The sequence below is a fragment of the Schistocerca serialis genome, chromosome 11, assembly GCF_023864345.2.
Source record: "Schistocerca serialis cubense isolate TAMUIC-IGC-003099 chromosome 11, iqSchSeri2.2, whole genome shotgun sequence".
Taxonomy (NCBI): Eukaryota; Metazoa; Arthropoda; class Insecta; order Orthoptera; family Acrididae; genus Schistocerca; species Schistocerca serialis.
The window spans coordinates 9,595,590-9,615,117 of NC_064648.1; positions in this window are offsets into that span (position 1 = coordinate 9,595,590).

Below are 19,528 nucleotides of genomic sequence, written 5' to 3' on the forward strand. Positions count from 1 at the left end.
GCCGACTTAAGTACAAGAAAACTGAATTTTCTTACTGTCTATGTTTTGAAACATTCCTGTGACACTAGTTATAGATTCCGATGCTTCACTTCAGGTTTACTGTATCCCTCTGACCTTCTTATTGACGATGAAACATAGAAATTGCATCGGAATTAAATAGAAAAGAAACAATGCCGACTTAAGTACAAGAAAACTGACTCTTCTTATTGTCTATGTTTTGAACCATTCCATTGACACTAGTTATAGATTTCGATGCTTCACTTCAGGTTTACTGTATCCCTCTGAGCTTCTTATTGATGATGAAACACAGAAATTGCATCGGAATTAAATACAAAAGGCACAATGCAGACTCAAGTACAAGAAGGCTGGCTCTTCATACTGTCTATGTTATGAACCTTTCCTGTGACACCGGTATTAGATTCCAATGCTTCACTTCAGGTTTACTGTATCCCATGGACCTTCTTATTGACGACGAAACACAGAATTTGCATCGGAATTAAATTCAAAAGGCACAATGCCGACTTAAGTACAAGAAGACTGACACTTCTTACTGCCTTTGTTTTGAAACATTCCTGTGACACTAGTTTTAGATTCCGATGCTTCACTTCAGGTTTACTGTATCCCTCTGACCTTCTTATTGACGATGAAACACAGAAATTGCATCGGAATTAAATACAAAAGGCACATTGCCGACTTAAGTACAAGGAAACCGACTCTTATTACTGTCTATACTTTAAACCATTCATGTGACACTAGTTATACCTTCCGATGCTTTACTTCAGGTTCACTGTATCCCTCTGACCTTCCTATTGACGACGAAACACTGAAATTGCATCGGTATTAAATGCAAAATGCACAATGCCGACTTAAGTACAAGAAAGCTGACTCTTCTTACTGCCTTTGTTTTGAACCATTCCTGTGACAATAGTTATAGATTCCGATGCTTCACTTCAGCTTTACTGTATCCCTCTGACCTTCTTATTGACGATGAAACACAGAAATTGCATCAGAATTAAATACAAAAGGCACAACGCCGACTTAAGTACAAGAAAACTGACTCTTCTTACTGTCTATGTTTTGAAAGATTCCTGTGACACTAGTTATTGATTCCGATGCTTCACTTCAGGTTTACTGTATCCCTCTGACCTTCTTATTGACGATGAAATACAGAAATTGCATCGGAATTAAATACAAAAGGCACAAAGCCGACTTAAGTACAAGAAAACTGATACTTCTTACTGTCTATGTTTTGAACCATTCCTGCGACACTAAATATTGATTCCGATGCTTCACTTCAGGTTTAGTGTCCCTCTGACCTTCTTATTGACAATGAAACACAAAAATTGCATCGGAATTAAATACAAAAAGCACAATGCCGACTTAAGTACAAGAAAACTGACTCCTCTTACTGTCTATGTTTTGATCCATTCCTGTGACACTAGTTATAGATTCCGATGCTTCACTTCAGGTTAACTGAATCCCTCTGACCTTCTTATTGACGATGAAACACAGATTTCGCATCTGAATTAAAAAAAAAAAGCACAATGCCCACTTAAGTTCAAGAAAACTGACTCTTCTTACTGTCTAAGTTTTGAACCATTCCTGTGACACTAGTTATAGATTCCGATGCTTCACTTCAGGTTTACTGTATCCCTCTGACCTTCTTATTGACGATGAAACACAGAAATTGCATCGGAATTAAATACAAAAGGCACAATGCCGACTTCAGTGCAAGAAAACTGACTCTTCATACTGTCTATGTTTTGAACCATTCCTGTGACACTAATTATAGATTCCGATGCTTCACTTCCGGTTTACTGTATCCCACTGACCTTCTTATTGACGATGAAACACAGAAATTGCATCGCAATTAAATACAAAAGGCCCAATGCAGAGTTATGTAAAAGATAACTGACTCTTCATACTGTCTATGTGATGAACCATTCATGTGACACTAGTTATAGATTCCGATGCATAACTTCAGGTTCACTGTGTCCCTCTGACCTACTTATTGACGATGAAACACTGAAATTGCATCGGAATTAAATACAAAAGGCACAATGCCGACTTAAGTACAAGAAAATTTACTCTTCTTCCTGTCTTTGTTTTGAACCGTTCCTGTGACACTAGTTATAGATTCCGATATTTCACTTCAGGTTTACTGTATCCCTCTGACCTTCTTAGTGACGATGAAACACAGATATTGCATCGGAATTAAATAGAAAAGGCACAATGCCGACTTAAGTACAAGAAAACTGTCTCCTCTTACGGTCTATGATTTGAACCACTCCTGTGACACTAAATATAGATTCCGATGCTTCACTTCAGGTTTACTATTTCCCTCTGACCTTCTTATTGACGATGAAACACAGAAATTGCATCGGAATTAAATACAAAGAGCACAATGCCGACTTAAGTACAAGAAAACTGACTCTTCTTACTGTCTATGTTTTGAACCATTTATGTGACACTAGTTATAGATTCCGATGCTTCACTTCAGGTTTACTGTATCCCTCTGACCTTCCTATTGTTGATGAAACACAGAAATTGCATCGAAATTAAATACAAAAGGCACAATGCCGACATAAGTACAAGAATACCGAATCTTCTTACTGCATTGTTTTGAACCATTCCTGTGACACTACTTATAGATTCCGATTCTTCACTTCAGGTTTACTGTATCCCTCTGACCTTCTTATTGACGATGAAACACAGAATATACATCGGAATTAAATACAAAAGGCACAATGCCGACTTAAGTACAAGAAAACTGTCTCTTCTTACTGTCTATATTTTGAACCATTCATGTGACACTAGTAATAGATTCCGATGCTTCACTACAGGTTTACTGTATCCCTCTGACCTTCTTATTGACGATGAAACACAGAAATTGAATCGGAATTAAATACAAAAGGCACAATGCCGACTTAAGTACAAGAAAACTTACTCTTCTTCCTGTCCTTGTTTTGAACCATTCCTGTGACACTAGTTATAGATTCCGATGCTTCACTTCAGGTTTACTGTATCCCTAGGACCTTCTTATTGACGATGAAACACAGATATCGCATCTGAATTAAAAAAAGAAGCACAATGCCCTCTTAAATTCAAGAAAACTGACTCTTCTTAATGTCTAAGTTTTGAACCATTCCTGTGACACTAGTTATAGATTCCGATGCTTCACTTCAGGTTTACTGTATCCCTCTGACCTTCTTATTGACGATGAAACACAGAAATTGCATCGGAATTAAATACAAAGGGCACAATGCCGACTTAAGTACAAGAAAACTGACTCTTCTTACTGTCTATATTTTGAACCATTCATGTGACACTAGTAATAGATTCCGATTCTTCACTACAAGTTTTCTGTATCCCTCTGACCTTCTTATTGACGATGAAACACAGAAATTGCATCGGAATTAAATACAAAACGCACAATGCCGACTTAAGTGCAAGAAAACTGACTCTTCTTACTGTCTATGTTTTGAACCATTCCTGTGACACTAGTTATAGATTCCGATGCTTCACTTCCGGTTTACTGTATCCCACTGACCTTCTTATTGACGTTGAAACACAGAAATTGCATCGGAATTAAATACAAAAGGCCCAATGCAGAGTTATGTAAAAGATAACTGACTTTTCATACTGTCTATGTGTTGAACCATTCATGTGACACTAGTTATAGATTCCGATGCATAACTTCAGGTTCACTGTGTCCCTCTGACCTACTTATTGTCGATGAAACACTGAAATTGCATCGGAATTAAATACAAAAGGCACAATGCCGACTTAAGTACAAGAAAATTTACTCTTCTTCCTGTCTTTGTTTTGAACCATTCCTGTGACACTAGTTATAGATTCCGATATTTCACTTCAGGTTTACTGTATCCCTCTGACCTTCTTATTGACGATGAAACACAGAAATTGCATCGGAATTAAATACAAAATGCACAACGCCGACTTAAGTACAAGAAAACTGAATTTTCTTACTGTCTATGTTTTGAAACATTCCTGTGACACTAGTTATAGATTCCGATGCTTCACTTCAGGTTTACTGTATCCCTCTGACCTTCTTATTGACGATGAAACATTGAAATTGCATCGGAATTAAATAGAAAAGAAACAATGCCGACTTAAGTACAAGAAAACTGACTCTTCTTACTGTCTATGTTGTGAACCATTCCTGTGACACTAGTTATAGATTCCGATGCTTCACTTCAGGTTTACTGTATCCCTCTGACCGTCTTATTGACGATGAAACACAGATATTCCATCGGAATTAAATAGAAAAGGCACAATGCCGACTTAAGTACAAGAAAACTGTCTCCTCTTACTGTCTATGATTTGAACCACTCCTGTGACACTAAATATAGATTCCGATGCTTCACTTCAAGTTTACTATATCCCTCTGACCTTCTTATTGACGATGAAACACAGAAATTGCATCGGAATTAAATACAAAGAGCACAATGCCGACTTAAGTACAAGAAAACTGACTCTTCTTACTGTCTATGTTTTGAACCATTTATGTGACACTAGTTATAGATTCCGATGCTTCACTTCAGGTTTACTGTATCCCTCTGACCTTCCTATTGACGATGAAAACACAGAAATTGCATCGGAATTAAATACAAAAGGCACAATGCCGAATTAAGTACAAGGAAACTGACTCTTCTTACTGTCTATGTTTTGAACCTTTCCTGTGACACCGGTTTTAGATTCTGATGCTTCACTTCAGGTTTACTGTATCCCATGGACCTTCTTATTGAGCATGAAACACAGAAATTGCATCGGAATTAAATACAAAAGGCACAATGCCGACTTAAGTACAAGATAACTGACTCTTCTTACTGTCTATGTTTTGAACCATTCCAGTGACACTAGTTATAGATTCCGATGCTTCACCTCAGGTTTACTGTACCGTCTGACGATCTTATTGACGATGAAACACAGAAATTGCATCGGAATAAAATACAAAAGTGACAATGCCAACTTAAGAACAAGAAAACTTACTCCTCTTACTGTCTATGTTTTGAACCTTTCATGTGAAACTAGTTATAGATTCCGATGCTTCACTTCAGGTTTAATGTAACCCTTGGACTTTCTTATTGACGACGAAACACAGAATTTGCATCGGAATTAAATTCAAAAGGCACAATGCCGACTTAAGTACAAGAAGACTAACACTTCTTACTGCCTTTGTTTTGAAACATTCCTGTGACACTAGTTTTAGATTCCGATGCTTCACTTCAGGTTTGCTGTATCCCTCTGACCTTCTTATTGACGATGAAACACAGAAATTGCATCGGAATTAAATACAAAAGACACATTGCCGACTTAAGTACAAGGAAACCGACTCTTATTACTGTCTATACTTTAAACCATTCATGTGACACTAGTTATACCTTCCGATGCTTTACTTCAGGTTCACTGTATCCCTCTGACCTTCTTATTAACGACGAAACACTGAAATTGCATCGGAATTAAATGCAAAATGCACAATGCCGACTTAAGTACTAGAAAGCTGACTCTTCTTATTGTCTTTGTTTTGAACCATTCCTGTGACAATAGTTATAGTTTCCGATGCTTCACTTCAGCTTTACTGTATCCCTCTGACCTTCTTATTGACGATGAAACACAGAAATTGCATCAGAATTAAATACAAAAGCACAACGCCGACTTAAGTACAAGAAAACTGACTCTTCTTACTGTCTATGTTTTGAAAGATTCCTGTGACACTAGTTATTGATTCCGATGCTTCACTTCAGGTTTACTGTATCCCTCTGACCTTCTTATTGACGATGAAATACAGAAATTGCATCGGAATTAAATACAAAAGGCACAAAGCCGACTTAAGTACAAGAAAACTGACTCTTCTTACTGTCTATGTTTTGAACCATTCCTGCGACACTAAATATTGATTCCGATGGTTCACTTCAGGTTTAGTGTCCCTCTGACCTTCTTATTGACAATGAAACACAAAAATTGCATCGGAATTAAATACAAAAAGCACAATGCCGACTTAAGTACAAGAAAACTGACTCTTCTTACTGTCTATGTTTTGATCCATTCCTGTGACACTAGTTATAGATTCCGATGCTTCACTTCAGGTTAACTGAATCCCTCTGACCTTCTTATTGACGATGAAACACAGATATCGCATCTGAATTAAAAAAAAAGCACAATGCCCACTTAAGTTCAAGAAAACTGACTCTTCTTACTATCTATGTTTTGAACCATTCCTGCGACACTAAATATTGATTCCGATGCTTCACTTCAGGTTTAGTGTCCCTCTGACCTTCTTATTGACAATGAAACACAAAAATTGCATCGGAATTAAATACAAAAGGCACAATGCCGACTTAAGTGCAAGAAAACTGACCCTTCATACTGTCTATGTTTTGAACCATTCCTGTGACACTAATTATAGATTCCGATGCTTCACTTCCGGTTTACTGTATCCCACTGACCTTCTTATTGACGATGAAACACAGAAATTGCATCGCAATTAAATACAAAAGGCCCAATGCAGAGTTATGTAAAAGATAACTGACTCTTCATACTGTCTATGTGTTGAACCATTCATGTGACACTAGTTATAGATTCCGATGCATAACTTCAGGTTCACTGTGTCCCTCTGACCTACTTATTGACGATGAAACACTGAAATTGCATCGGAATTAAATACAAAAGGCACAATGCCGACTTAAGTACAAGAAAATGTACTCTTCTTCCTGTCTTTGTTTTGAACCGTTCCTGTGACACTAGTTATAGATTCCGATATTTCACTTCAGGTTTACTGTATCCCTCTGAACTTCTTAGTGACGATGAAACACAGAAATTGCATCGGAATTAAATACAAAAGGCACAACGCCGACTTAAGTACAAGAAAACTGAATTTTCTTACTGTCTATGTTTTGAAACATTCCTGTGACACTAGTTATAGATTCCGATGCTTCACTTCAGGTTTACTGTATCCCTCTGACCTTCTTATTGACGATGAAACATAGAAATTGCATCGGAATTAAATAGAAAAGAAACAATGCCGACTTAAGTACAAGAAAACTGACTCTTCTTACTGTCTATGTTGTGAACCATTCCTGTGACACTAGTTATAGATTCCGATGCTTCACTTCAGGTTTACTGTATCCCTCTGACCGTCTTATTGACGATGAAACACAGATATTGCATCGGAATTAAATAGAAAAGGCACAATGCCGACTTAAGTACAAGAAAACTGTCTCCTCTTACGGTCTATGATTTGAACCACTCCTGTGACACTAAATATAGATTCCGATGCTTCACTTCAGGTTTACTATTTCCCTCTGACCTTCTTATTGACGATGAAACACAGATATTGCATCGGAATTAAATACAAAGAGCACAATGCCGACTTAAGTACAAGAAAACTGACTCTTCTTACTGTCTATGTTTTGAACCATTTATGTGACACTAGTTATAGATTCCGATGCTTCACTTCAGGTTTACTGTATCCCTCTGACCTTCCTATTGTTGATGAAACACAGAAATTGCATCGAAATTAAATACAAAAGGCACAATGCCGACATAAGTACAAGAATACCGAATCTTCTTACTGCATTGTTTTGAACCATTCCTGTGACACTACTTATAGATTCCGATTCTTCACTTCAGGTTTACTGTATCCCTCTGACCGTCTTATTGACGATGAAACACAGAATATGCATCGGAATTAAATACAAAAGGCACAATGCCGACTTAAGTACAAGAAAACTGTCTCTTCTTACTGTCTATATTTTGAACCATTCATGTGACACTAGTAATAGATTCCGATGCTTCACTACAGGTTTACTGTATCCCTCTGACCTTCTTATTGACGATGAAACACAGAAATTGAATCGGAATTAAATACAAAAGGCACAATGCCGACTTAAGTACAAGAAAACTTACTCTTCTTCCTGTCCTTGTTTTGAACCATTCCTGTGACACTAGTTATAGATTCCGATGCTTCACTTCAGGTTTACTGTATCCCTAGGACCTTCTTATTGACGATGAAACACAGAAATTGCATCGGAATTAAATACAAAAGGCACAACGCCGACTTAAGTAGAAGAAAACTGAATTTTCTTACTGTCTATGTTTGGAAAGATTCCTGTGACACTAGTTATAGATTCCGATGCTTCACTTCAGGTTTACTTTATCACTCTGACCTTATTGACGATGAAACATAGAAATTGCATCGGAATTAAATAGAAAAGAAACAATACCGACTTAAGTACAAGAAAACTGACTCTTCTTACTGTCTATGATTTGAACCATTCATGTGACACTAGTTATAGATTCTGATGCTTCACTTCAGGTTTACTGTATCCCTCTGACCTTCTTATTGACGATGAAACACAGATATCGCATCTGAATTAAAAAAAGAAGCACAATGCCCACTTAAATTCAAGAAAACTGACTCTTCTTAATGTCTAAGTTTTGAACCATTCCTGTGACACTAGTTATAGATTCCGATGCTTCACTTCAGGTTTACTGTATCCCTCTGACCTTCTTATTGACGATGAAACACAGAAATTGCATCGGAATTAAATACAAAGGGCACAATGCCGACTTAAGTACAAAAAAACTGACTCTTCTTACTGTCCATATTTTGAACCATTCATGTGACACTAGTAATAGATTCCGATTCTTCACTACAAGTTTTCTGTATCCCTCTGACCTTCTTATTGACGATGAAACACAGAAATTGCATCGGAATTAAATACAAAACGCACAATGCCGACTTAAGTGCAAGAAAACTGACTCTTCTTACTGTCTATGTTTTGAACCATTCCTGTGACACTAGTTATAGATTCCGATGCTTCACTTCCGGTTTACTGTATCCGACTGACCTTCTTATTGACGTTGAAACACAGAAATTGCATCGGAATTAAATACAAAAGGCCCAATGCAGAGTTATGTAAAAGATAACTGACTCTTCATACTGTCTATGTGTTGAACCATTCATGTGACACTAGTTATAGATTCCGATGCATAACTTCAGGTTCACTGTGTCCCTCTGACCTACTTATTGTCGATGAAACACTGAAATTGCATCGGAATTAAATACAAAAGGCACAATGCCGACTTAAGTACAAGAAAATTTACTCTTCTTCCTGTCTTTGTTTTGAACCATTCCTGTGACACTAGTTATAGATTCCGATATTTCACTTCAGGTTTACTGTATCCCTCTGACCTTCTTATTGACGATGAAACACAGAAATTGCATCGGAATTAAATACAAAATGCACAACGCCGACTTAAGTACAAGAAAACTGAATTTTCTTACTGTCTATGTTTTGAAACATTCCTGTGACACTAGTTATAGATTCCGATGCTTCACTTCAGGTTTACTGTATCCCTCTGACCTTCTTATTGACGATGAAACATTGAAATTGCATCGGAATTAAATAGAAAAGAAACAATGCCGACTTAAGTACAAGAAAACTGACTCTTCTTACTGTCTATGTTGTGAACCATTCCTGTGACACTAGTTATAGATTCCGATGCTTCACTTCAGGTTTACTGTATCCCTCTGACCGTCTTATTGACGATGAAACACAGATATTCCATCGGAATTAAATAGAAAAGGCACAATGCCGACTTAAGTACAAGAAAACTCTCTCCTCTTACTGTCTATGATTTGAACCACTCCTGTGACACTAAATATAGATTCCGATGCTTCACTTCAAGTTTACTATATCCCTCTGACCTTCTTATTGACGATGAAACACAGAAATTGCATCGGAATTAAATACAAAGAGCACAATGCCGACTTAAGTACAAGAAAACTGACTCTTCTTACTGTCTATGTTTTGAACCATTTATGTGACACTAGTTATAGATTCCGATGCTTCACTTCAGGTTTACTGTATCCCTCTGACCTTCATATTGACGATGAAAACACAGAAATTGCATCGGAATTAAATACAAAAGGCACAATGCCGAATTAAGTACAAGGAAACTGACTCTTCTTACTGTCTATGTTTTGAACCATTCCTGTGACACTAGTTATAGATTCCGATGCTTCACTTCAGGTTTACTGTATCCCTCTGACCTTCCTATTGTTGATGAAACACTGAAATTGCATCGAAATTAAATACAAAAGGCACAATGCAGACATAAGTACAAGAAAACCGAATCTTCTTACTGCTATGTTTTGAACCATTCCTGTGACACTAGTTATAGATTCCGATTCTTCACTTCAGGTTTACTGTATCCCTCTGACCTTCTTATTGACGATGAAACACAGAATATGCATCGGAATTAAATACAAAAGGCACAATGCCGACTTAAGTACAATAAAACTGACTCTTCTTACTGTCTATATTTTGAACCATTCATGTGACACTAGTAATAGATTCCGATGCTTCACTACAGGTTTACTGTATCCCTCTGACCTTCTTATTGACGATGAAACACAGAAATTGCATCGGAATTAAATACAAAAGGCACAATGCCGACTTAAGTACAAGAAAACTTACTCTTCTTCCTGTCTTTGTTTTGAACCATTCCTGTGACACTAGTTATTGATTCCGATGCTTCACTTCAGGTTTACTGTATCCCTCTGTCCTTCTTATTGACGATGAAACACAGAAATTGCATCGTAATTATATACAAAAGGCACTACGCCTACTTCAGTAGCAGAAAAATGAATTTTCTTACTGTCTATGTTTTGAAAGATTCCTGTAACACTAGTTATAGATTCCGATGCTTCACTTCAGGTTTACTTTATCCCTCTGACCTTATTGACGATGAAACATAGAAATTGCATCGGAATTAAATAGAAAAGAAACAATACCGACTTAAGTACAAGAAAACTGACTCTTCTTACTGTCTATGTTGTGAACCATTCCTGTGACACTAGTTATAGATTCCGATGCTTCACTTCAGGTTTACTGTATCCCTCTGACCGTCTTATTGACGATAAAACACAGATATTGCATCGGAATTAAATAGAAAAGGCATAATGCCGACTTAAGTACAAGAAAACTGTCTCCTCTTACCGTCTATGATTTGAACCACTCCTGTGACACTAAATATAGATTCCGATGCTTCACTTCAGCTTTACTATATCCCTCTGACCTTCTTATTGACGATGAAACACAGAAATTGCATCGGGATTAAATACAAAAGGCACAATGCCGACTCAAGTACAAGAAGGCTGGCTCTTCATACTGTCTATGTTTTGAACCTTTCCTGTGACACCGGTTTTAGATTCTGATGCTTCACTTCAGGTTTACTGTATCCCATGGACCTTCTTATTGAGCATGAAACACAGAAATTGCATCGGAATTAAATACAAAAGGCACAATGCCGACTTAAGTACAAGATAACTGACTCTTCTTACTGTCTATGTTTTGAACCATTCCAGTGACACTAGTTATAGATTCCGATGCTTCACCTCAGGTTTACTGTACCGTCTGACGATCTTATTGACGATGAAACACAGAAATTGCATCGGAATAAAATACAAAAGTGACAATGCCAACTTAAGAACAAGAAAACTTACTCCTCTTACTGTCTATGTTTTGAACCTTTCATGTGAAACTAGTTATAGATTCCGATGCTTCACTTCAGGTTTAATGTAACCCTTGGACTTTCTTATTGACGACGAAACACAGAATTTGCATCGGAATTAAATTCAAAAGGCACAATGCCGACTTAAGTACAAGAAGACTGACACTTCTTACTGCCTTTGTTTTGAAACATTCCTGTGACACTAGTTTTAGATTCCGATGCTTCACTTCAGGTTTGCTGTATCCCTCTGACCTTCTTATTGACGATGAAACACAGAAGTTGCATCGGAATTAAATACAAAAGACACATTGCCGACTTAAGTACAAGGAAACCGACTCTTATTACTGTCTATACTTTAAACCATTCATGTGACACTAGTTATACCTTCCGATGCTTTACTTCAGGTTCACTGTATCCCTCTGACCTTCTTATTAACGACGAAACACTGAAATTGCATCGGAATTAAATGCAAAATGCACAATGCCGACTTAAGTACTAGAAAGCTGACTCTTCTTACTGTCTTTGTTTTGAACCATTCCTGTGACAATAGTTATAGATTCCGATGCTTCACTTCAGCTTTACTGTATCCCTCTGACCTTCTTATTGACGATGAAACACAGAAATTGCATCAGAATTAAATACAAAAGGCACAACGCCGACTTAAGTACAAGAAAACTGACTCTTCTTACTGTCTATGTTTTGAAAGATTCCTGTGACACTAGTTATTGATTCCGATGCTTCACTTCAGGTTTACTGTATCCCTCTGACCTTCTTATTGACGATGAAATACAGAAATTGCATCGGAATTAAATACAAAAGGCACAAAGCCGACTTAAGTACAAGAAAACTGACTCTTCTTACTGTCTATGTTTTGAACCATTCCTGCGACACTAAATATTGATTCCGATGCTTCACTTCAGGTTTAGTGTCCCTCTGACCTTCTTATTGACAATGAAACTCAAAAATTGCATCGGAATTAAATACAAAAAGCACAATGCCGACTTAAGTACAAGAAAACTGACTCTTCTTACTGTCTATGTTTTGATCCATTCCTGTGACACTAGTTATAGATTCCGATGCTTCACTTCAGGTTAACTGAATCCCTCTGACCTTCTTATTGACGATGAAACACAGATATCGCATCTGAATTAAAAAAAAAAGCACAATGCCCACTTAAGTTCAAGAAAACTGACTCATCTTACTGTCTAAGTTTTGAACCATTCCTGTGACACTAGTTGTAGATTCCGATGCTTCACTTCCGGTTTACTGTATCCCACTGACCTTCTTATTGACGATGAAACACAGAAATTGCATCGGAATTAAGTACAAAAGGCCCAATGCAGAGTTATGTAAAAGATAACTGACTGTTCATACTGTCTATGTGTTGAACCATTCATGTGACACTAGTTATAGATTCCGATGCATAACTTCAGGTTCACTGTGTCCCTCTGACCTACTTATTGACGATGAAACACTGAAATTGCATCGGAATTAAATAAAAAAGGCACAATGCCGACTTAAGTACAAGAAAATTTACTCTTCTTCCTGTCTTTGTTTTGAACCATTCCTGTGACACTAGTTATAGATTCCGATATTTCATTTCTGGTTTACTGTATCCCTGTGACCTTCTTATTGACGATGAAACACAGAAATTTCATCGGAATTAAATACAAAAGGCACAATGCCGACATAAGTACAAGAATACCGAATCTTCTTACTGCATTGTTTTGAACCATTCCTGTGACACTACTTATAGATTCCGATTCTTCACTTCAGGTTTACTGTATCCCTCTGACCTTCTTATTGACGATGAAACACAGAATATGCATCGGAATTAAATACAAAAGGCACAATGCCGACTTAAGTACAAGAAAACTGACTCTTCTTACTGTCTATATTTTGAACCATTCATGTGACACTAGTAATAGATTCCGATGCTTCACTACAGGTTTACTGTATCCCTCTGACCTTCTTATTGACGATGAAACACAGAAATTGAATCGGAATTAAATACAAAAGGCACAATGCCGACTTAAGTACAAGAAAACTTACTCTTCTTCCTGTCTTTGTTTTGAACCATTCCTGTGACACTAGTTATAGATTCCGATGCTTCACTTCAGGTTTACTGTATCCCTCTGACCTTCTTATTGACGATGAAACACAGAAATTGCATCGGAATTAAATACAAAAGTCACAACGCCGACTTAAGTACAAGAAAACTGAATTTTCTTACTGTCTATGTTTGGAAAGATTCCTGTGACACTAGTTATAGATTCCGATGCTTCACTTCAGGTTTACTTTATCACTCTGACCTTATTGACGATGAAAAATAGAAATTGCATCGGAATTAAATAGAAAAGAAACAATACCGACTTAAGTACAAGAAAACTGACTCTACTTACTGTCTATGTTTTGAACCATTCATGTGACACTAGTCATAGATTCTGATGCTTCACTTCAGGTTTACTGTATCCCTCTGACCTTCTTATAGACGATGAAACACAGATATCGCATCTGAATTAAAAAAAGAAGCACAATGCCCACTTAAATTCAAGAAAACTGACTCTTCTTACTGTCTAAGTTTTGAACCATTCCTGTGACACTAGTAATAGATTCCGATTCTTCACTACAAGTTTTCTGTATCCCTCTGACCTTCTTATTGACGATGAAACACAGAAATTGCATCGGAATTAAATACAAAACGCACAATGCCGACTTAAGTGCAAGAAAACTGACTCTTCTTACTGTCTATGTTTTGAACCATTCCTGTGACACTAGTTATAGATTCCGATGCTTCACTTCCGGTTTACTGTATCCCACTGACCTTCTTATTGACGTTGAAACACAGAAATTGCATCGGAATTAAATATAAAAGGCCCAATGCAGAGTTATGTAAAAGATAACTGACTCTTCATACTGTCTATGTGTTGAACCATTCATGTGACACTAGTTATAGATTCCGATGCATAACTTCAGGTTCACTGTGTCCCTCTGACCTACTTATTGACGATGAAACACTGAAATTGCATCGGAATTAAATACAAAAGGCACAATGCCGACTTAAGTACAAATAAATTTACTCTTCTTCCTGTCTTTGTTTTGAACCATTCCTGTGACACTAGTTATAGATTCCGATATTTCACTTCAGGTTTACTGTATCCCTCTGACCTTCTTATTGACGATGAAACACAGAAATTGCATCGGAATTATATACAAAATGCCCAACGCCGACTTAAGTACAAGAAAACTGAATTTTCTTACTGTCTATGTTTTGAAACATTCCTGTGACACTAGTTATAGATTCCGATGCTTCACTTCAGGTTTACTGTGTCCCTCTGACCTTCTTATTTACGTTGAAACATAGAAATTGCATCGGAATTAAATAGAAAAGAAACAATGCCGACTTAAGTACAAGAAAACTGACTCTTCTTACTGTCTATGTTGTGAACCATTCCTGTGACACTAGTTATAGATTCCGATGCTTCACTTCAGGTTTACTGTATCCCTCTGACCGTCTTATTGACGATGAAACACAGATATTGCATCGGAATTAAATAGAAAAGGCACAATGCCGACTTAAGTACAAGAAAACTGTCTCCTCTTACTGTCTATGATTTGAACCACTCCTGTGACACTAAATATAGATTCCGATGCGTCACTTCAAGTTTACTATATCCCTCTGACCTTCTTATTGACGATGAAACACAGAAATTGCATCGGAATTAAATACAAAGAGCACAATGCCGACTTAAGTACAAGAAAACTGACTCTTCTTACTGTCTATGTTTTGAACCATTTATGTGACACTAGTTATAGATTCCGATGCTTCACTTCAGGTTTACTGTATCCCTCTGACCTTCCTATTGACGATGAAAACACAGAAATTGCATCGGAATTAAATACAAAAGGCACAATGCCGAATTAAGTACAAGGAAACTGACTCTTCTTACTGTCTATGTTTTGAACCATTCCTGTGACACTAGTTATAGATTCCGATGCTTCACTTCAGGTTTACTGTATCCCTCTGACCTTCCTATTGTTGATGAAACACAGAAATTGCATCGAAATTAAATACAAAAGGCACAATGCAGAGATAAGTACAAGAAAACCGAATCTTCTTACTGCTATGTTTTGAACCATTCCTGTGACACTAGTTATAGATTCCGATTCTTCACTTCAGGTTTACTGTATCCCTCTGACCTTCTTATTGACGATGAAACACAGAATATGCATCGGAATTAAATACAAAAGGCACAATGCCGACTTAAGTACAAGAAAACTGACTCTTCTTACTGTCTATATTTTGAACCATTCATATGACACTAGTAATAGATTCCGATGCTTCACTACAGGTTTACTGTATCGCTCTGACCGTCTTATTGACGATGAAACACAGAAATTGCATCGGAATTAAATACAAAAGGCACAATGCCGACTTAAGTACAAGAAAATTTACTCTTCTTCCTGTCTTTGTTTTGAACCATTCCTGTGACACTAGTTATTGATTCCGATGCTTCACTTCAGGTTTACTGTATCCCTCTGTCCTTCTTATTGACGATGAAACACAGAAACTGCATCGTAATTATATACAAAAGGCACAATGCCTACTTAAGTAGAAGAAAACTGAATTTTCTAACTGTCTATGTTTTGAAAGATTCCTGTAACACTAGTTATAGATTCCGATGCTTCACTTCAGGTTTACTTTATCCCTCTGACCTTATTGACGATGAAACATAGAAATTGCATCGGAATTAAATAGAAAAGAAACAATACCGACTTAAGTACAAGAAAACTGACTCTTCTTACTGTTTATGTTGTGAACCATTCCTGTGACACTAGTTATAAATTCCGATGCTTCACTTCAGGTTTACTGTATCCCTCTGACCGTCTTATTGACGATAAAACACAGATATTGCATCGGAATTAAATAGAAAAGGCATAATGCCGACTTAAGTACAAGATAACTGTCTCCTCTTACCGTCTATGATTTGAACCACTCCTGTGACACTAAATATAGATTCCGATGCCTCACTTCAGCTATACTATATCCCTCTGACCATCTTATTGACGATGAAACACAGAAATTGCATCGGAATTAAATACAAAGAGCACAATGCCGACTTAAGTACAAGAAAATTGACTCTTCTTACTGTCTATGTTTTGAACCATTTATGTGACACTAGTTATAGATTCCGATGCTTCACTTCAGGTTTACTGTATCCCTCTGACCTTCCTATTGACGATGAAAACACAGAAATTGCATCTGAATTAAATACAAGAGGCACAATGCCGAATTAAGTACAAGGAAACTGACTCTTCTTACTGTCTATGTTTTGAACCATTCCTGTAACACTAGTTATAGATTCCGAAGCTTCACTTCAGGTTTACTGTATCCCTCTGACCTTCTTATTGACGATGAAACACAGAAATTGCATCGGAATTAAATACAAAAGGCACAATGCCGACTCAAGTACAAGAAGGCTGGCTCTTCATACTGTCTATGTTTTGAACCTTTCCTGTGACACCGGTTTTAGATTCTGATGCTTCACTTCAGGTTTACTGTATCCCATGGACCTTCTTATTGAGCATGAAACACAGAAATTGCATCGGAATTAAATACAAAAGGCACAATGCCGACTTAAGTACAAGATAACTGACTCTTTTTACTGTCTATGTTTTGAACCATTCCAGTGACACTAGTTATAGATTCCGATGCTTCACCTCATTTTTACTGTACCGTCTGACCTTCTTATTGACGATGAAACACAGATATTGCATGGGAATTAAATACAAAAGGCACAATGCCGAATTAAGTACAAGGAAACTGCCTCTTCTTACTGTCTATATTTTGATCCATTCATGTGACACTAGTAATAGATTCCGATGCTTCACTACAGGTTTACTGTATCCCTCTGACCTTCTTATTGACGATGAAACACAGAAATTGCATCGGAATTAAATACAAAAGGCACAATGCCGACTTAAGTACAAGAAAACTTACTCTTCTTCCTGTCTTTGTTTTGAACCATTCCTGTGACACTAGTTATAGATTCCGATGCTTCAGTACAGGTTTACTGTATCCCTCTGACCTTCTTATTGACGATGAAACACAGAAATTGCATCGGAATAAAAATAGAAAAGGCACAATGCCCACTTACGTACAAGATGACTGAATCTTCCAACTCACTATGCTTTGAACCATTCCTGTGACACTAGCTATAGATTCCGTTGCTTCACTCCAGGTTTACTGTATCCCTTGGACCTTCTTATTGACGATGCAACACAGATATTGCATCGGAATTAAATACAAAAGGCACAATGATGACTTAAGTGCAAGAAGACTGACTCTTCTTACTTACTATGTTTTGAAACATTCCTGTGACACTAGTCATAGATTCCGATGCTTCACTTCAGGATTACTGTATCCCTCTGACCTTCTTATTGACGATGAAACACAGAAATTGCATCGGAATTAAATATAAAAGGCACAATGCCGACTTAAGTCTAAGAAGACTGACTCTTCTTACTGTCCATGTTTTGAACCATCCCTGTGACACTAGTTATAGATTCCGATGATTCATTCCAGGTTTACTGTATCCCTTGGACCTTCTTATTGACGATGAAACACAGAAATTGCATCGGAATTAAATACAATAGGCACAATGCCGACTTAAGTACAAGGAGACTGACTCTTCTTACTGACTATGTTTTGAACCATTCCTGTGACACTAGTCATAGATTCCGATGCTTAACTTCAGGATAACTGTATCCCTATGACCTTCTTATTGACGATGAAACACAGAAATTGCATCGGAATTAAATACAAAAGGCACAATACCGACTTAAGTACAAGAAGACTGACTCTTCTTACTGTGTATGTTTTGAACCATCCCTGAGCTACAAGTTATAGATTGCGATGCTTTACTCCAGGTTTACTGTATCCCTCTGACCTTCTTATTGACGATGAAACACAGAAATTGCATCGGAATTGTATAGAAAAGGCACAATTCCGACGTAAGTACAAGAAGACTGACTCTTCCTACTCTCTATGTTTTGAACCATTCCTGTGACACTAGTTTTTTATTCCGATGCTTCACTTGAGGTTTACTGTATCCCTCGGACCTTCTTATGTACGATGAAACACAGAAAATGCATCGGAATGAAATACAAAAGGCACAATGCCGACTTAAGTACAAGAAGACTGAATCTTCCAACTCTCTATGATTTGAAGCATTCCTGTGACACTAGTTATAGATTCCGATGCTTCACTACAGGTTTACTGTATCCCTCTGACCTTCTTATTGACGATGAAACACAGAAATTGCTTCGGAATTAAATACAAAAGCACAATACCGACTTAAGTACAAGAAGACTGACTCTTCCGACTGTCTATGAATTGAACCATTCCTGTGACACTAGTTATAGATTCCGATGCTTCACTTCAGGTTTACTGTATCCCTTGGACCTTCTTATTGGCGATGAAACACAGTAATTGCTTCGGAATTAAATAGAAAAGGCACAATGCCGACTTAAGTATAAGAAGACTGACTCTTATTACTGTCTACGTTTTGAACCATTCCTGTGACACTAGTTATAGATTCCGATGCTTCACTTCAGGTTTACTGTATCTCTTTGACCTTCTTATTGACGATGAAACACAGACATTGCATCGGAATTAAATACAGAAGGCACAATGCCAACTTAAGTACGTCTCTACTGACTTTTCCTACTGTCTACGTTTTAACCATTCCTGTGACACTAGATATAGATTCCGATGGTTCATTTCAGGTATACTGTATCCCTTGGACCTTCTTATTGACTATGAAACACAGAAATTGCATCGGAATTAAATACAAAAGGCACAATGCCGACATAAGTACAAGAAGACTGACTCTTCTTACTGACTATGTTTTGAACCATTCCTGTGACACTAGTTATAGATTCCGATGCTTCACTTCAGGTTTACTGTATCCCTTTGACCTTCTTATTG